At 41.3% G+C, this 18,631-nt stretch overlaps 1 protein-coding gene across 2 annotated transcripts in view; it reads left to right on the plus strand.

Annotated features, from left to right (window-relative positions):
* Positions 1-18,631, plus strand: part of BACH2 (BTB domain and CNC homolog 2) — a 389,481-nt gene that overhangs the window by 211,828 nt on the left and 159,022 nt on the right. Inside the window, exon 3 of one of the 2 annotated variants that reach the window (XM_018053144.1) lies at positions 10,620-10,768. The exons of the other annotated variant lie outside the window; for it this stretch is intronic. The gene's annotated coding sequence lies outside the window, so the exon portion shown is untranslated. The remainder of the gene's footprint in view (positions 1-10,619; positions 10,769-18,631) is intronic. 2 annotated transcript variants of the gene reach the window in all.

The raw sequence follows: 18,631 nt of genomic DNA on the forward strand, positions 1-18,631 counted from the left end.
GCATGAGGTGGCCAAAGTACTGGAGTTTCAGCTTTAGCATCATTCCTTCCAAAGAAATCCCAGGGCCGATCTCCTTTAGAATGGACTGGTTGGATCTCCTTGCAGTCCAAGGGACTCTCAAGAGTCTTCTCCAACACCACAGTTCAAAAGCATCAATTCTTCGGCGCTCAGCCTTCTTCAAAATTCTCCTTTGATGTCTCTGCTTTTGAATATGCTATCTCGGTTGGTCATAACTTTTCTTCCAAGGAGCAAGCGTCTTTTAATTTCATGGCTGCAGTCACCATCTGCAGTGATTTTGGAGCCCAAGAAAAATAAAGTCTGACACTGTTTCCACTGTTTCCCCATCTATTTCCCATGAAGTGATGGGACCGGATGCCATGATCTTCGTTTTCTGAATGTTGAGCTTTAAGCCAACTTTTTCACTCTCCACTTTCACTTTCATCAACAGGCTTTTTAGCTCCTCTTCACTTTCTGCCATAAGGGTGGTGTCATCTGCATATCTGAGGTTATGGATATTTCTCCTGGCAATCTTGATTCCAGCTTGTGCTTCTTCCAGCCCAGCGTTTCTCATGATGTTCTCTTCATATAAGTTAAATAAGAAGGGTGACAATATACAGCCTTGACATACTCCTTTTCCTATTTAGAACCAGTCTGTTGTTCCATGTCCAGTTCTAACTGTTGCTTCCTGACCTGCATACAGATTTCTCAAGAGGCAGGTCAGGTGGTCTGGTATTTCCATCTCTTTCAGAATTTTCCACAGTTTGTTGTGATCCACACAGTCAAAGGCTTTGGCATAGTCAATGACGCAGTAATAGATGTTTTTCTGAAACTCTCTTGCTTTTTCCATGATCCAGCGGATGTTGGCAATTTGATTTCTGGTTCCTCTGCCTTTTCTAAAACCAGCTTGAACATCAGAAGTTCACGGTTCACGTATTGCTGAAGCCTGGCTTGGAGAATTTTGAGCGTTACTTTACTAGCATGTGAGATGAGTGCAATTGTGTGGTAGTTTGAGCATTCTTTGGCGTTGCCTTTCTTTGGGATTGGAATGAAAACTGACCTTTTCCAGTCCTGTGGCCACTGCTAGTTTTCCAAATGTGCTGGCATATTGAGTGCGGCACTTTCACAGCATCATCTTTCACGATTGAGGATAGGTGTCCATTTAGAAAGATGGTAACGATAACCCTGTATGCGAGACAGCAAAAGAGACACAGATGCATAGAACAGTCTTTTGGACTCTGTGGTAGAGGGAGAGGGTGGGATGAATTGGGAGAATGGCATTGAGACATGTATAATATCATATATGAAATGAATCGCCAGTCCAGGTTCGATGCAGGATACAGGATGCTTGGGGCTGGTGCACTGGGATGACCCAGAGGGATGGTACAGGGAGGGAGGTGGGAGGGGGGCTTCAGGATGGGGAACACGTGTACACCCATGGCAGAGTCATGTTGATGTGTGGCAAAACCAATACAATATTGTAAAGTAATTAGCCTCCAACTAAAATAAATTTAAATTAAAAAAAAAATCACCTGGAGAGAATAATCTGGGTCATTTAGAAGCCTGATAGTATTTTAAGAAACTGTGATATGAAAAGAATTTTTAATTCTAGTATACTTCATGAAATATAACCATTTTAGTGCTAAAAAGCAAATCGGCTTTTTGCAAAAATATCTATATGGCTGAAGAACCTGTAATTTTGTCACTTTAATTTGACACTTTACTGGTAGCATGTGGAAAAGTGGACCTGTTTGTTTTGGGGAGAGGAATATAGTTTCCCCAGAGTGTAGTGGATAGCAGTGTTGCAGAGGAAAGGAATGAGCTTTGGAGTCAAATTGGCATGGATACAGATTACATGTGATCCCCTCTTATCTTCTTCAGTGTGACCTTGGGCAAGGCACGTTGCCTCTCTGAGCCATGGTTCTCTCATTCACTCAGTAGGCTAATAATACTCATAATATTCCTAACACAGTTCCTAGAATGTGGAAGTTTTGAGTCATTAAAAAGTATGATTATTACTATGCATAAGTAGAGGCCAGTATTTATATTCCAAAGCTACAGAAACCCCCGGTTTATTTTGGATTGGGTATTTTCTTTTATATTGAAGTAGAGTTGATTTTTTTTTTCAGGCATACAAGCAAGTGATTCAGGTCTATTCTTCTCAGATTCTTTTCTCTTATAGGTTATTACAAGATACTGAATACAGTTCCTTGCGCTATACAGTAAATCCTTGTTGGTTATCTATTTTATATACAGTGGTGTGTACATGTTAAGACTCTTAATTTATCCCTTTGCCCCCTCCCCTTTGTTATCAGACTGTGTGTTTTTAACACTTGTTTCTTTTTAGCTCCTTGTGTATCAGATTGTGTGTTTTCAACACTTGTTTCTTTCTAGCTGCTGCTTTTCAGAATTGTCAATGGCAGCTTGTTCTGACTGCAGTATCCTCTTAGGGGTGCAAATCTGAACAAGCTCTCCACTATATTTTGGGAAGGTAAAACCTTGAGTATCAAAGAAGTGAATTTTCTAGCTGGGGTTCTCCAACTAGAGTAACTTGGCATCTGAAATGTGTAAATGGAAACTTTCAGAAATGTTTTATCTTAATTAATTTTCTCCATCCTGTCTGAAGTGGCTGCTCCCCAGTTCTTTCTCTGTTGCAGAAAAAAAAATAAAAAGCACATTTCCTCATATCACCTTCCCATGCCAGTAGAACAAAACACAAAAGCCACAAGACCTATGATTCAAAGGTCTTCTGCCTCATACAAGTGACTGTTGAAATTCTGTTTGAAATGTATATTCAAAAAAAAAAACCTCATCTCTGTAGTTTCTTAAAAAATTAACGTCGATGGACCCCTTTCTTTTCAAAGCCCTTCTGGTCATAAAATAGTATGTGACTACTCTCTTTAGTATTTCTGAATATGAATAAGGACTCCAGGGCCACTCACAAGTTAGCGTGTTTATTGCTAAAGCTGTCACCAAATTTCTGGTAATATTTTTATACAACATGGGACCAGCAGAACATTTGAGATTTAACCTTTTCCAGCAGATGGTAGTCTCAAAATGGAATTTGTAATTTTAGAATTAAGTTTTGAACTCTCATCTTGTTTTCTGACCACTGTAATTTCTCTTTCTATTCAATTCAGAGGGAAAGAGTGATAGAGTGTGTGTGTGTCTGTATAGATGGACATTTTTTATTAACTTAAAAACCAATACTGCGACTTTGCACAGAAGGACCAGAGTGGCATTTTGAAGCTCCTGAAAGTCAGATTGGCTCAGTGGTATCATGCAGGCACAATCCCATTGTGATGCTGAGCAAAATCAGGTTATTTAGCTTGGTGACTGTCCTCAAGTGAAATAATATAAATACGATGGAGGTAATTAGCTTAAAAACACTGTATCCCAGAGCGTAACATCTCTGTCCTCTTAAATTTTGGCAGACCTGGATTCTAGTTCAAATAAGAGCAGAAAACAGTTCTTGAATATTTTGTCATGTTTTCTTATTATCAATCTGAATCCCAGTAAGGTAGGAAGAGGTGATCAGGATAGGAGAAAATTGACCACGGGACACAGGAAGCAATATTGGAAATTGGAAAATCATTAAACCAAACCACTTTTATGTTTCTGAGAAATAATGTAGCTGGTATTAGATTTGGGATGTAGATAAAAATATTTCCACCTGGAGTTGCCTGGGGAAAGCAGAGAAAGCTTTGCTCATCAAATCTCATTCAAGCCACTGTGAAAATTTTAGCTAAGAGTGGAGTTGTAGAGGAAAAGAATGCAATCAGCCTTACTTATACAAGAAGTACCTTCTAGAAAACCTGATCATTTTACAGCTAATTGGAATAAACATTCCCTTGCCCACTGCATGCAGCTGGAGACCTGCTTGTACTTTTTTATGACTATTGCTGTAATTAAATAACCATTTACTTTTTCTTAGCTGAAGAATGCAGGTCCCACTGGCTTTTTCTTCTAAGCAAATTTAAGTTTGTGCAAGAGGGAATTTCTTACAGATAATTTCCCTTCTCTGGGATATGTGACTTTACTTGTAAGTGAGTGAACAGTAACCATTCAGATATCCCTTTTTTAAACTTTCCCCCAGCTTCTCTAACAGTAAATATGAAGAAATGAAAAAGCAGTGCTTTCACGCTTAGTGTAGCATTACCATATCTCCTCACCCACCTTTTCCTAAGAGCAGTCTGGTGAACCACGTCAAGATTTTGTGAGGTCTTTGGACATCAGTCTAGCTGAGAAACACCACGAGAGCAGGAAGTGTCCGTGGTGATCTCATTCACCATTGTTTCGAGACACCTAAATGGTACCCAGGAGGAGGTCAGTAAATGCTTGTTGAAGAGATGATTATGTATTGTCCTGTGAGCTTCTGGGGTCCAAAATACTGCCTAGAAATCTAGTACATGAGGCAGCCTAGAGCCGCACCGTTTAATAAGGTACCCACTAACCAGGTATGCCTATTTAAATGTAAATCAATTTAAATTGATTAAAATTTAAAATTCAGTTCCTCTGTCTCACTAGGAACTTTTATGCTCCCATATGGATAATGGCCACCATTTTGGACACCGCAGATACTGAATATTTTCCTCATCCCTCTCTTAGGGCTTAGGAAACTATAAACTCTCTCGTAAATGTAAGATAACAGAACCACATGGCATTACTAGTTTTAAGCTTGTGGTATTTTGCCATTCAAGATTCACTGACATTGAAAGCTGTGTTAGATAGCCCTGGTAGAGTATTAGTAGTAGAAGCGAAAGTTAGTGGCCCCGGCCCTTCGGAAGTGAGATTCCCATGTAACCATGATGTTTGCTCACACTACAAAGAGTAACCCTTTTAGATCTCTCCTCCAGTACTGTAGGAACTCGGTCAGGAAAGGTGGTGGCCCGCAGAGGTGCCGTCTCTTTGAAACTAATAGTCCAGCAACAGTAGGGCTGGTCACCAGACTGACATTCCCAGGGGTCTACACGTATTTGGCTATACTAGTTGTTAGAATAGTGAAATATTTTACCAGTTCAGTTCAGTTCAGTTCATTCGCTCAGTCGTGTCCAACTCTTTGCGACCCCATGAATCGCAGCACGCCAGGCCTCCCTGTCCATCACCAACTCCCGGAGTTCACTCAGACTCACATCCATTGAGTCAGTGATGCCATCCAGCCATCTCATCCTCTGTCGTCCCTTTCTCCTCCTGCCCCCAATCCCTCCCAGCATCAGAGTCTTTTCCAATGAGTCAACTCTTCGCATGAGGTGGCCAAAGGACTGGAGTTTCAGCTTTAACATCATTCCCTTCCAAAGAAATCCCAGGGCTGATCTCCTTCAGAATGGACTGGTTGGATCTCCTTGCAGTCCAAGGGATTCTCAAGAGTCTTCTCCAACACCATAGTTCAAAAGCATCAATTCTTCGGCGCTCAGCCTTCTTCACAGTCCAGCTCTCACATCCATACATGACCACTGGAAAAACCATAGCCTTGACTAGACGGACCTTAGTCAGCAAAGTAATCTCTCTGCTTTTGAATATGCTGTCTAGGTTGCTCATAACTTTTTTTCCAAGGAGTAAGCGTCTTTTAATTTCATGGCTGCAGTCACCATCTGCAGTGATTTTGGAGCGCCCCCAAAAAAGTCTGACACTGTTTCCACTGTTTCCCCATCTATTTCCCATGAAGTGATTTTACTAGTTACTGAAGAGCTATTTGTTTTAAGCTCTTCCAGGACCTCCTTCCTATGCCCCAGAGGCCCTGGCTGTTCACCTAGGATGTCCTCAGCCTCCCCTTAATCCAGCAAAATGAACTAATGTCCGTCCCGTCCCCAGGGGTGAGAGGCTGCTCACCACCTCAGCCCAGTACTGCAGACTGTTACCTGTTGACCTTGACCTCCAGGGGAGACTGCTTCCTAAGAGTCATTGTTAAGAGTGTCCCATCCCTACAATGGCCAAGTCCCTGATCACAGAAGCATTAATCTCAAGAAGAGTTTTAAAAGCATCTTATTCAACTCCCTCGTTTTGCTGAGGAAATCACGTCCAGAGAGTTACTCAGCGGATTTGTAGCCATTTCAAAGATAAAACTCTCCTCAGTTTTGTTTTGTTTTGGGGGTTTTGTTGTTGTTGTTGTTCATTTTTTTTTTTTTTTTTTGCTGTTGTCAATTTCCTTAACTGTGAAATGGGGATTAGTATCTTTATGCCTTGCAAAGTTGTTTGTAAAAAGAACAGTGATACCCAACATTTTATGTATGTGTTAGGAGTTTGCAAAAACTCTGTTGTCTGACATCTCATTCGATCTTCACAGGAACCTGTGAAAGTCTTGTGCTCAGAGGCGATGAATGACCTGCCCTTGATAGCAAAGCTGCTCTGAGTTGCAACCCTCTAAGTCTCTTAGGGCTTAGGAGACTATAAACTCTCTCGTAAATGTAAGATAACAGAACCACATGGCATTACTAGTTTTAAGCTTGTGGTATTTTGCCATTCAAGATTCACTGACATTGAAAGTGTAATTTTATTCAAGCAATGGGTTTTTTTTGTTTGTTTTTTTAACAGACTTTGGTTCAGCATTAAAACAGAAGTGGGTTGCTTCGAAGTATATTCACTAAATGAGATAATCCAAATTTGTAATTAGCTTTAAAAATGCAGTTGTGCAGTTTGAGTAGCTAAAGAGCTTGTGGCTCAGGTGGTAAAGCGTCTGCCTACAATGCAGGAGACCCAGGTTCGATCCTTGGGTTGGGAAGATCTCTTAGAGAAGGAAATGGCAACCCACTCCAGTACTCTTGCCTGGAAAATTCCATGGACGGAGGAGCCTGGTAGGCTACAGTCCATGAGGTCGCAAAGAGTCGGACACCCTGACTGATTGACTTCACTGTCAATGTCAATGTCTGTTACTAGTGGTGGCTAATTTTTTAAAATTCTCTCCTCCTCCCAAGTAATTAGGCCCTTTGGAAAAAACAAAGTATGTTCTTTGAGGGTGAGTGGTCATCTCCTCTCAGTTCAGGTCAGTCATGTCCAACTCTTTGTGACCCCATGGACTGCAGCACACCAGGCTTCCCTGTCCATCACCAACTCCTGGAACTTGCTAAAACTCATGTCCATCGAGTTGGTAATGCCATCCAACCATCTCATCCTCTGTCATCCCCTTCTCCTCTTGCCTCCAATCTTTTATCATCACCTATTTTTCTCATCCTATAAGCCTGGTATACTTAGAAAATTAATCGTATACCCTATTGTGGCAAAGAAAAATCACTTAGAAGTCCTTTTACCCGCTTGACACCTAATTATCAGAAGAATGCTATTTTAAGTATAAAGAAAAGCTGCAGTGGAGGAAATCGTCCGCTTCTTGATACATCTTGGGTCTTTTGATAGATTTGATGGAAGCACCCCTTAGTTTTTGAGAAGATTGTTGAGGAGATAAATTTAACTCACTCCTAAAATAAAATTAAATTTATACCCCCCCTTTTTCTATGAACTGCAGCCATTATACAGTGTATACTGAACTGTGCAGAAACTGAGTTTCTAGGTGAGGGCAAGAGTGGGGTTATTTCATTCCATATAACAAAAAAAAAATATCTCTTCCATTTTCTTTTATCAGTGTATGAAAACTGTGTCCTTCTCAACATCAATTGTAGTAGTAAATGGCAACTCACTCCAATTCTTGTCTGGAAAATTCCATGGACAGAGGAGCCTGGAAGACTATTTAGTCCTTGGGGTCGCAGAGTCAGACATGACTGAGCAACTAGCACACACACACACTACATCAATTATCCCGCAAGGTTAAATACATAAAGGGTAGAAAGAAAGAAAATTTATTAGAAAAGGCTGTAAATGGAAAGGAACTTGGGGTTGTGAACCCTGATTTAGCATTACTAAACTTGTAGTCTCATTTGGGAAGAATGTATTTGTAGGTTTGGTGGTTTTTTAAAGTATATGTGTGTCTTCATTTTTCCCTGTGTGAACAGACTCTCAACTTTCAACTGTACTGAGATCCAGCCTCCCTCTTGTCTATATAAGACCTTCGACATGTTTACAATTATTTGGACTCTTCTTAGATTTTATACTATTTTCACTGCTTCCTACAGATAGTACTGGCAATACCGACAGAAAAACATCTAAGGGTAACATTTGGTTTTATGGCTTGACTAGGAGTCATTGAGTCTTTGGATTATCTTGGAGTCATTCAAGACATTAGACTTGAAGAGATCTTTGAAACTGCAAACCTTTAATTCCTCCAGACTGACTAGGGGAGAAGGGGGATTGATGAGCAAACACGTGCTTTCGAACTTCACCACCGCCAGTTTCTGTACCAGTGCACTCAGCATTACATGAGATAAAGCATGTAACACACTCGGCACTAGAGTTGACACATCGTGGGCACTTGGGAGGGTTAGCCGTGATTATTGGCTTGTCTGATTTAATTTTGTCTTCACATCTCTTTCTGCTCCCTGATGGCCATTGTGAAGAGCAGTTGAATGTCCAAGAAATAGGAAAATACCAAATGCAAGGGAAATGCAAGGCTCTGGTCTTCCAGAAACAGAATTAATCAGTGCACAAAGAAAAATGATTGTGGTTTTTTTTTCACAATGATATGTCAGTGACTTCCATACACCCTTCACGAAAGAGGGGCAATTCCTCCTTTGTCCAGATCCAACTCAGTCCCATCTAATGAGGGCCACCTGATAGTAAGCTTACCTTATTCCCATTTCCCTCTTTATTATGTGAAAAACAATGAGTTGTTCGTTATCATCTGTGTAAGAAAAAATATACAATCTAAATGTGGTTGTCCCTGATTAGAACTTTGTTAAGGTATGTGACCGGCAAGTGCGTTTCTCCTGTGCCTTCAACAAAGTGGGTTCAGTTCAGTTCAGTTGCTTAGTCATGTTCGACTCTTTGCGACCCCATGAATCACAGCACACCAGGCCTCCCTGTCCATCACCAACTCCCGGAGTTCACTCAGACTCACATCCATCGAGTCAGTGATGCCATCCAGCCGTCTCATCCTCTGTCGTCCCTTTCTCCTCCTGCCATCAAACCCTCCCAGCATCAGAGTCTTTTCCAATGAGTCCACTCTTCACATCAGGTGGCCAAAGGACTGGAGTTTCAGCTTTAGCATCATTCCTTCCAAAGAAATCCCAGGGCTGATCTCCTTCAGAATGGACTGGTTGGATCTCCTTGCAGTCCAAGGGACTCTCAAGAGTGTTCTCCAACACCACAGTTCAAAAGCATCAATTCTTCGGCGCTAAGCCTTCTTCACAGTCCAACTCTCACATCCATACATGACCACTGTAAAAACCATAGCCTTGACTAGACGGACCTTAGTCGGCAAACTACACAAATCAACCAAAACTCATGCTGTGGCAAGAGTGTAAATTGGTACAGCTTTTCTGAACAGTCACCAGGACCCTCAAAGCTCACTCTACTTGACCCCACAATTCTTTTTCTAGGAATCTACCTAGGAAAATACACAGACATTCAGGTGATTTGATATTCAGACACATCTGTCAAAGTGTCATTTGCAATAACAAAAGAAAAGAAAATAGTGTGTCATTCCCCAAATGAGAGAAATAATGAAATAAAACACTTTGCTACACAGACATCGAAAAGCATGTTTCTGAAGAATTTTTAATAACGTGAGGAAATGTTTACGTTCATGTAATATTGAATTAAGGAGAAACTAAGCTCTATTTTTGTGTCTCTGAAAAGAATACCAGTCCAAATCCCTTGTCTCCAGCACTGAATGCATTTGGTTCAAACATCACAAAGGTCTCTTGGTGACTTGTTGGGAAGAAAAATCTGACCTGAATTAATGTGAAGCTCTATTTTATCTGACCAAATAAGAATATGCATCTACTTTGCCTCAGAGATCTCTAATGTGTGTGATTACAGGGTGCTGCTTCAGATTCTGATGGGGCATCATATAATAAATGGTAGTTTAGCATCATAATACTCTTTAACAGCAAGCAGTTATGAACTCTGAAGTGTATCTGGCCCAGGAGTTTTATTTAAGGGGTCATGAGCCTATAGAACAAAATATCATGAATGATTTATCAGTGTCAAGGTTGCAATTGATGTTTATTTTTTCTTGATTCTTTTCCATAAGTGTTTCAGATGTTCTATAATAAGCATGTATTAATTTATTCTCAGGAAAAAATAAAGACTATTATTTTCTAAGAAAACATATTTGAAGTATCAGAGGATCATCTCATTTCAGTTGGAATCCTCAAATTTATCACTTGCTTCAAATTTATCGCAACTCTTTTTGTTGTTGTTTAGTCGCTAAGTCGTGTCCAACTCTTTGTGACCCCATGGACTGTAGCCCGCCAGGCTCCTCTGTTCACAGGATTTCCCAGGCAAGAATACTGGAGTGGCCTGCCATTTCCTTCTCCATTGTTTTCCATATCTTCTTGTTAATATAGCCAGTTCAGAAGAGCACCCAGTGAGGGATATGTTTCACCTGTTGGTGAGCCCCGACATTGATACCTGGATTATTTTATCCTGTTCTATTTAGCTGGACTGGTCCTGAGGCACAGGATGTTAGAGGTCATGAAATCAGAGGATGGGGTGTAGCAGGATTGCAGGAGAGAGGGGGCAGCATTAACATGAAAGGTTTCCTGTGCTAATGGACAGTCTTCCTCCCCAATCAGGTGGATGCTTGCTGACCTGTCACAAGGTGGCCCCACAAGGTTTTGGGGTCCATGTCTGAATGGATTGCTGTAGCCTTCTCTTCTCTCCCTTCGCCCAGTTCCCTGCATCCTAAGACTCGAAGCCAGCACAGGACCTGGAAAAATTACATGTAAGTTTTGACTAAGGTTTCTTTCCTCCAACCAAACAAGGCTAAGAATTTTCTGAGATGATAATAACAAAGTGTCTTGAGAATTATCATTGAGGAAGGGCACAGGGGTTAGACTCTGCCTATGGGTGGTTCCCTAACTCGGTGGATCTTTCCCATTATCATGCTTCAGAATTGCCTGGAAGTCTTGTGAAAGTCCAGCTTGCTGAAGCTCATGCCCAGATTACTGGATTCAGGAGCTATAGGGGCCCCTGAGAATTTACTTTACTAACAAATTTCCAGGTGATGCTGATGAGGCTGTTCCAGGGACCTCACTTTGAGAATCACTGCTTTAACTCAAGTGTGACTGAATGGAGGAATAATAAAGGTAGAAACGTGTATGAAACGAAAATGAAGATATTAATGCTGTACTTAATACGTGAACTCAACTCTCAGAAAAGAGACTTTTAGGGTCTTCTCAGCACCGTCACCTTTGAAAGTCCATCCAAGTAGATGCCATTATTCTGTGCCAGCTCAACTCCAGGGCACAAGGACCAGCCACTCTCTGCCCTTGCCTTTCAACAAGGGTGACTGACAGTGCTGTTAACAGGCTATAGTGACAGCTACCATCTTTTCCCATGTGATCTCATCATGCTTTGAGGCATACTCCAAAGGGAAAATCTTTTTTCTCCTGGGCTAGAAAATGTATTGTTCCCTTTCAGAGTGAATCATCCCAGCATGATCCTTCCCCTCATACTCTTAAATGACTTGATTTGCAAAAGGCATATGTGAAGGAAGGTGAACTTCTAATCAAAAGTCTAAGCCAGCAAACCAGTGTTTTGTGGGCTTTTATGTTCTCAGGACTGACATATTTTTAAGATAAGCATGTTACTGTGTTAGCTTTGGGACAAGCCAGTTACCTCTCTGCTGAAGACAAGAACAATTTAGTCCATGTTCATAGAATAAAGTAGAAGAGTTTGACTCAACAACTGTGCACTTGGGTATATGGGAGCATACATGCTAATGTACACGTGTACCTATGAACCTGTATGAATTTTGTATGTTTCTAAGCTTTCAATGTAGAAGTTCTAACAACATGTTGTTTTTTGTTTCATTGAGTCAATGTGAGTGTGAAAATAGTCTGAGTGATGCTGTCTAGGAAATGTTTGAGAAATTTATGGGCATTTTGAATCTGTGGATAAGCCTGGTGATTTATAACATTTTACTTGATATGGTTAATGTTATCATTCAAAGCAGCAATTAGGCCTTACAGTTCTTTTATTATAACTCTCTGAAATGGAGAACAGTCACTTTAAAAAAAACAAAACAAAACTTTAAAATTGAGCGTAGTCACTTTTTAAAAATAAAGCGATTAAGCAGTACCAGAATGGTTGGCATGATTTGGCATTGATTTCATTTTACAGACAAAGAAACTGATTATCAGAAAGGGTTAAAATAATGGAAGGAAGGAAAGGAGAAAAAAAGGAAGGGCTGCCAAAAACCACATAGAAAGAAGTAGCCAAGGCCACCTGTAAAGTTTGAGGGTCCCTGTGCAAGATGAATATGTGGAGTTGCTTGGGAATAGTCACTTTTAATAAAGCAATTCCCAAGCAGATATGTAATGAAGGAGCATAATCTGCTACCTAGATGTTAACAGAACCCCAAATCCTGGAGATAGATTTAAGTGCATGCGTTTAAAATAAAAATCACAAAGTCAGAAAAATAAGACCAAAAGAGCAAGAGGTGATGAAAGAGTTCTAGAAGGAATTAATTCAGGATTGTCTTCTGGGAGCTGCCCAGAGGGTAACAGGGCTGGTAATCGGGCTGACAGAGTTGTGAGTGAGGTAATTACCTATTATCACTCTACCCTTACAAATGATAACGTCTCTGTCAAGCACTAATTGGTTATTCTGCGTAGCATTCTGGGAAGTTTCAATTTATGAAGTGTCTTCACCATGAAGTAAAAGAAATGGGTTGGATCAAATGTTCCTTCATCTCCCTCCTGCTTTCCTGTGCTGGCATCTGTGAGTGTCCACGTGTACACTTCAGGTTTCCCTGGCGGATGACCTTTGATGTCAGTCAGTTTAATAACTACAAGACAAGCCAGGGCAGGTAGAAGGCTGCTGTGACACCTTGGGTGACTTGAAACAGAAAACGCCTGCTGGCCCTGATACCCCCTTCCTGGCTCCCTCGCAGCCTTGGGCACAGCATTCAACACACCAGGTGCCTAGAGCATCTCTGTAAAAGTCGTGGGGACTTTCCTGCTGGTCCAGTGATGAAGGCTCCACACTTTCAAGGCAAAGGACATGGGTTCAATCCCAGGTCAGGGAGATAAAATCCCACATGCCATGTGGTGTGGCCAATAAGTAAATTTTAAAAATAATAATAATGTCTTGGCAATTCCCTGGTGGTCCAGTGTTTAGGACTTGGCACTTTCACTGCCATGGACCTGGGTTAAAAAAAAAAATAAAGTTTGAAAAATAAATATTGTGCATTTGGGGGCGAGGAGTATATGGGAGCCCATGGTGCTTTCCTTTCAGTTTTGCCATCAACCTAAAACTGCACTAAAACATTTATTAATATAAAAAAACTGAACACTAACCAGTATGATGATTCCTCAAAAAATTAAATGTGGAATGACCATGTGTGTGTGCTGTCGCTTCAGCCGTGCCCAACTCTTTGCAGCCCTGTGACTGTAGCCCACCAGGCTCCTCTGCCCATGGAGTTCTCCAGGCAAGAATACTGGAGTGGGTTGCCATTTCCTCCTCCAGGGGATCTTCCCAACCCAGGGACTGAACCCATGTCTCCTGCATCTCCTGCCTTGGCAGGTGGATTCTTACCACTATGCCACCTGGGAAGCCTAGAATGACTGTATAATTCTCAATTCCACCTCTGGTATATACTTAAAAGTAGTGGAAACAGAGCCTTGAACAGATGCTTGTGCATCCATGTTCATACATCACTATTCCTAATAGCCCAAAGGTGGAAGCAACTCATTCAACCATGAATGAAGAAAACGTGAAATATATGTACAAGAGACGATTATTTAGTCTTAAAAATATGAAATTCTGACACATGCTCCAGCATGGATGAAACATGAAGATACCAAGTAGAATAAGCAAGACACAAAATGACAGATACTGTATGATCCCACTTAGGGGGGATACCTAGACTAGTCAAAGCCATTGAAAGCATAGAAGGCTGATTTTCTAGGGCCTGGCAATAAAGGGGAGAGAGAAGTTGGTGTTAATGGGTACAGAGTTTCACTCTGGCAAGATAAAAAAGTTCTGGAAATGGATGGTGGTCCTGGCTGCACAGTAATGTGAATGGCTTCCCAGGTGGCTCAGTGGTGAAGAACCTGCTTGCCAATGCAGGAGACACAGAAGCTGTGACTTTGATCCCTGGGTTGGGAAGATCCCTTGCAGGAGGAAATGCCAACCTGCTCCGGTATTCCTGCCTGGACAATCCCATGGACAGAGGAGCCTGGCAGGCTACAGTCCATGGGGTTGCAAAGAGCCAGATGTGACTTAGCAACTAGAACAACAACTTAATGCCACTGAACTGTACTCTTAAAAAATGATCTACTAAAATCTCATGTATGCATGCAGGAAAGCTGCTTTCCTGGGATGGAGAGGACATGCACACCCCTGTGCTCCAGTCATGGGACTGCTGCAGTTCTTGTGAATTATGACTTCATTAATGAGTCCGGGTACCACACCCCAGAATGCGTGAATAGTGGAGGGAGTTGACAGGTCTTAGCACTGGAGGCAGACCTGAAGACAGGACCAGGACTTGCCCCAGAGTGAAGCTAGTAGAAAGTGGAAACTTGGAAAGAAAATGAGTAGCAAATAGATCTCCTGCAACAGAGCTTCTCACTCTAATGCATGTTTGACATTCTCCCAGTGAAGTGTAGCTTATCCCCCATCAGCAAATCTCTGTAATATTGGATATTACTGCACCCGTAGCTCACAGAACAGCTGTAGAAGTAACATGGAGGCCTGTGAGGAATAAGAAGGATTGAACCCACTGAGTTAGTCCATTTGGGCCCTAATTTGGGGAAGGGAGGTGGATTTTGCTTTTTATTCTGTGTTTCTAGAAAACCAGCCTTGGAGAACCATCAGTGAGTTCTCTTGGGGCCTAGGTAGCCGTGTTTTCCTCAGACCTCCTTTCCTTTACTGTTTTACTTTACTCTTTTCAGGCCCCACCCTTAGGTTTGACTAGGGGTTGTAATTCCTAAAGAGCAGTACATAAGGATCCATAGTTTCGAAGAGCTCAAAAACTTCTGTCCTGAGTTATCCCACATCCTCCTTAAGATACCAGAATCATTTATACATATGAGCATGCATGTGTGTGGGCCTCCGTAATGGCTCACACGGTTAAGAATCTGCCTGCAATGCGGGAGACCTGGGTTTGATCCCTGGGTTGGGAATGTCCCCTGGAGAAAGGAATGGCTACCCATTCCAGTATTCTGGCCTGGAGAATTCCATGGACAGAGGAGCCTGGTGGGCTACAGTCCATGGGGTCGCAACGAGTCAGATGCGACTGAACGACTTTCAAAGATAATAATAATAAATGCATGTGTGTGAATTATATACATATATACATACATAAATGTCTATGTATGTGTTTGGCTCAAGGAAAAAGTATAACTAAAAAAGAATTGAAATAAAATCATCAAAGTTGAAGTACAGTGGATATAAATCAGTCCCTCATTTCCAACCCAAACCTGCTTAGAAATACTCTCCATGCTTTTTGCTTGGGTGCTAGAGAACAGGGCATAGCAACAAAGGTTTTGGAATCAGTTGCTTAGGGAGCTGCTAAGATACCAAACAGTTAAAATGTTTTTATGGAAAAGAGAATTCAGGACAGCAAGTCTCAAGAGAGGAGAAGTAAATGCTTCTTCATCTTTGACATCACACGTAGATACCGGCACCCTAAGCTTGAGTTGAAACAACATGGATATAGATTCTAATCAAAACAAGTTCAGCCCCAGGAGTTCAGAGACCATGATTTTTAAATGGACATCCTGACACAGATTGCCTACCACAGTCCCCAGAGGAAAAGACATGAGCTAGAGAAAAACCAACAAAGACCAGCCTTTGGGGGCTCTACTGATTGACTTTTATGGCTCTGAGAATCAGATGTACCTGGATACAGGCACTGAATTCATATTTAGTGATGGCTCAGCTACCTGGAACCCAACTAACCAGAACCCTGAATTAACTAGCTTGGTACTTCCCACCACCGCTGCACCCCCACCCCCCTCACACCCCATACCCCACCCTACCGCACAAATCCCACTTCCCTTTTTCAGAGATAGAGAATCAGAAAACAAGGTAGCTTTGGTTTAATAAAGTTAGCAAATACACCCTGGAGGATATTTGTAGCTGGTAACAGTGACCTGCTGATTCACTGAGAATGGTTAGATCCTTTATAAGTAGAAAAAGAAACTGCTTTGGAAAGATTTTGAACAGAAAGCATTTTCTATTTAGCTGTCAGTTCCCCAGAAAACTGAAACAAATCAAAAAAGATCTTGTCTCCAGACAGTGTAGTTAACTTAGATTTTATTGTACCTATTTTCATGTCTTATTTGGACTTAGGATAGAAAAATATACCATTCATTTTGTTCTTGAGAAAACATGCAAGTTTTGGCTTTTACCACCTTTCCAGTACCAGAGTTTAAATCTCAGATAATTATTTTTATGCTTATTCTGTTATTCTAGTTGGAGGCACTCTCAAAGTTGTGATGTTAATGATAAGAATGTTATATAAAATAACTTCATGAACATATATATTTAGCTCTTATTGTCATTAGGAAACCATTGGCATAGTTTTGAAGCCAATTCTGTTTTTTTTTTTTAAAGAATGTGTGTGATTCTTTGTAACATACTGTCTCACAGTCATGTTCTGCTCAAGGCACCACCAAGATTAATTTTCATTCTCTGCATATATGCTAATGGTACAGGTAGTGGTGATGTAACCAGCGTAGTAATAGACATGTCCATATTTCAAAAGGTATTTACTGTGAGTTCCCAACTCAGCCATGGAGATGACAGAGCTGCTCACCAAATGACGTCAGTTGTAGTACAAATAGTTTGTCAATTTCTTTTAATCATTTCCAATCTGTTGCTTTTTAGAAATAGTTTGTGTGCTCTTTTTTGGATGTGCCTGTACTAACAAAGTGACTTTGCTCTCTGAGCCATGATTTAACCCAAGGGATAGCTGCTTCTGCTGCTGCTGCTAAGTCGCTTCAGTTGTGTCCAACTCTGTGCGACCCCATAGACGGCAGCCCACCAGGCTCCGCCGTCCCTGGGATTCTCCAGGCAAGAACACTGGAGTGGGTTGCCATTTCCTTCTCCAGTACATGAAAGTGAAAAGTGAAAGTGAAGTTGCTCAGGCGTGTCCAACTCTTAGAGACCCCATGGACTGCAGCCTACCAGGCTCCTCCGTCCATGGGATTTTCCAGGCAAGAGTACTGGAGTGGGGTGCCATTGCCTTCTCTGAAGGGATAGCTACCCTCTTCCAAAGACACACACATTAAACTGACCACTGTGAGGTCCCTGGCCCATGGAGCTCTGGGGCAGTTGGAGCATACCCAGACCATGGTCAGAGTGAGGAAGGACACTGCAAAGCTCTGTAGAGTAGCAGTATTCTCAGAGTCCTTGTCATGTTTAACTAGAAGATATAATCTATTGTTTCTAGCAGATTTTCCCTGTATTTTATGTCTGCTTTGTCACCAGCCAAGGTTACTATAAAGATCCCATGTATTAAGTGTTCTTAGTGACTAGAAAGAACAGATCAGAAACTAATGAATTGTTTCCTTTTATCAAAGTAGAATTAGCTTTACTTTCCCAATTATGACAGTAGTATATGCTTATGATACAAAATGCATAAAATAGCAGAATAGAATAAAGAAAATAAGTCACTTTTAATCCAGCTACCCAAATGCAGCCTACCTGTTAACTTCTACTTTTCTGTGTTTTTCCAGACTTTTTTCCTTTCGTCAACTAATTCCAAATTGACAAGCAGTACTCTGGACTGCTGACATCCCACAGGTTGGTGGAATTCAGAGATGATAACTTTGTTATCACTTTATAGGACAGTGAGAAGGAAATGGCAGCCCACTCCAGTACTCTTGCCTGGAAAATCCCATAGACAGAGAAGCCTGGTAGACTACAGTCCATGGGATCGCAAAGAGTCAGACACGACTGAGCGACTCCACTTTCACTTTATAGGACAGTGATCTCCTAGTTGCTTATTTTTCTCCCTTCAAATTCCATTCATCAGCTCTTACAAGAACAGATACCTCTGTAGACTCACCAATGTCTTTATCAAGTGGAAATTGTTATTGACTTCTTTTTTTTCATTTCTGGATTCTGTCAATAAATAAGATTTTTGAGTGACCCTACAAGATCCTAGTGGGCCTTGGGAATGATAAAAGAAAGATTTAATGTGGTCCCAGATGGTTTTAGTGTTAGATCAATTGGTTGTATTCTAGATACATAAAAATTTGTAATTGATACACTATAAGACAATTTGGCGGAAGGGGGAAAGGTTGATGAGCCGGATTCCCCACCTCTATTCCCCAATCATACCCCAAACAATATGGACTCCAATAAAATTCTGATTTTATATTCAAATATAGTCCTTTCTGTGCTATGAACCAGAGAGTTTTCCTTTGCACCATTTGTCATTGTTGTTGTTCAGTCACTAAGTCATGTCCAACTCTTTGTGACTGCATGGAGTGCAGCACACCAGGCTTCCCTGTCCTTCACTATCTCCTGGAGTTTGCTAGACCCATGTCCATTGAGTCACTGATGCCATCCCACCATCTCATCCTCTGTCACCCCCTTGTCCTCCTGCCCTCAATCTTTCCCAGCGTCAGAG

This window comes from Capra hircus, chromosome 9, assembly GCF_001704415.2.
Source record: "Capra hircus breed San Clemente chromosome 9, ASM170441v1, whole genome shotgun sequence".
Lineage (NCBI taxonomy): Eukaryota > Metazoa > Chordata > Mammalia > Artiodactyla > Bovidae > Capra > Capra hircus.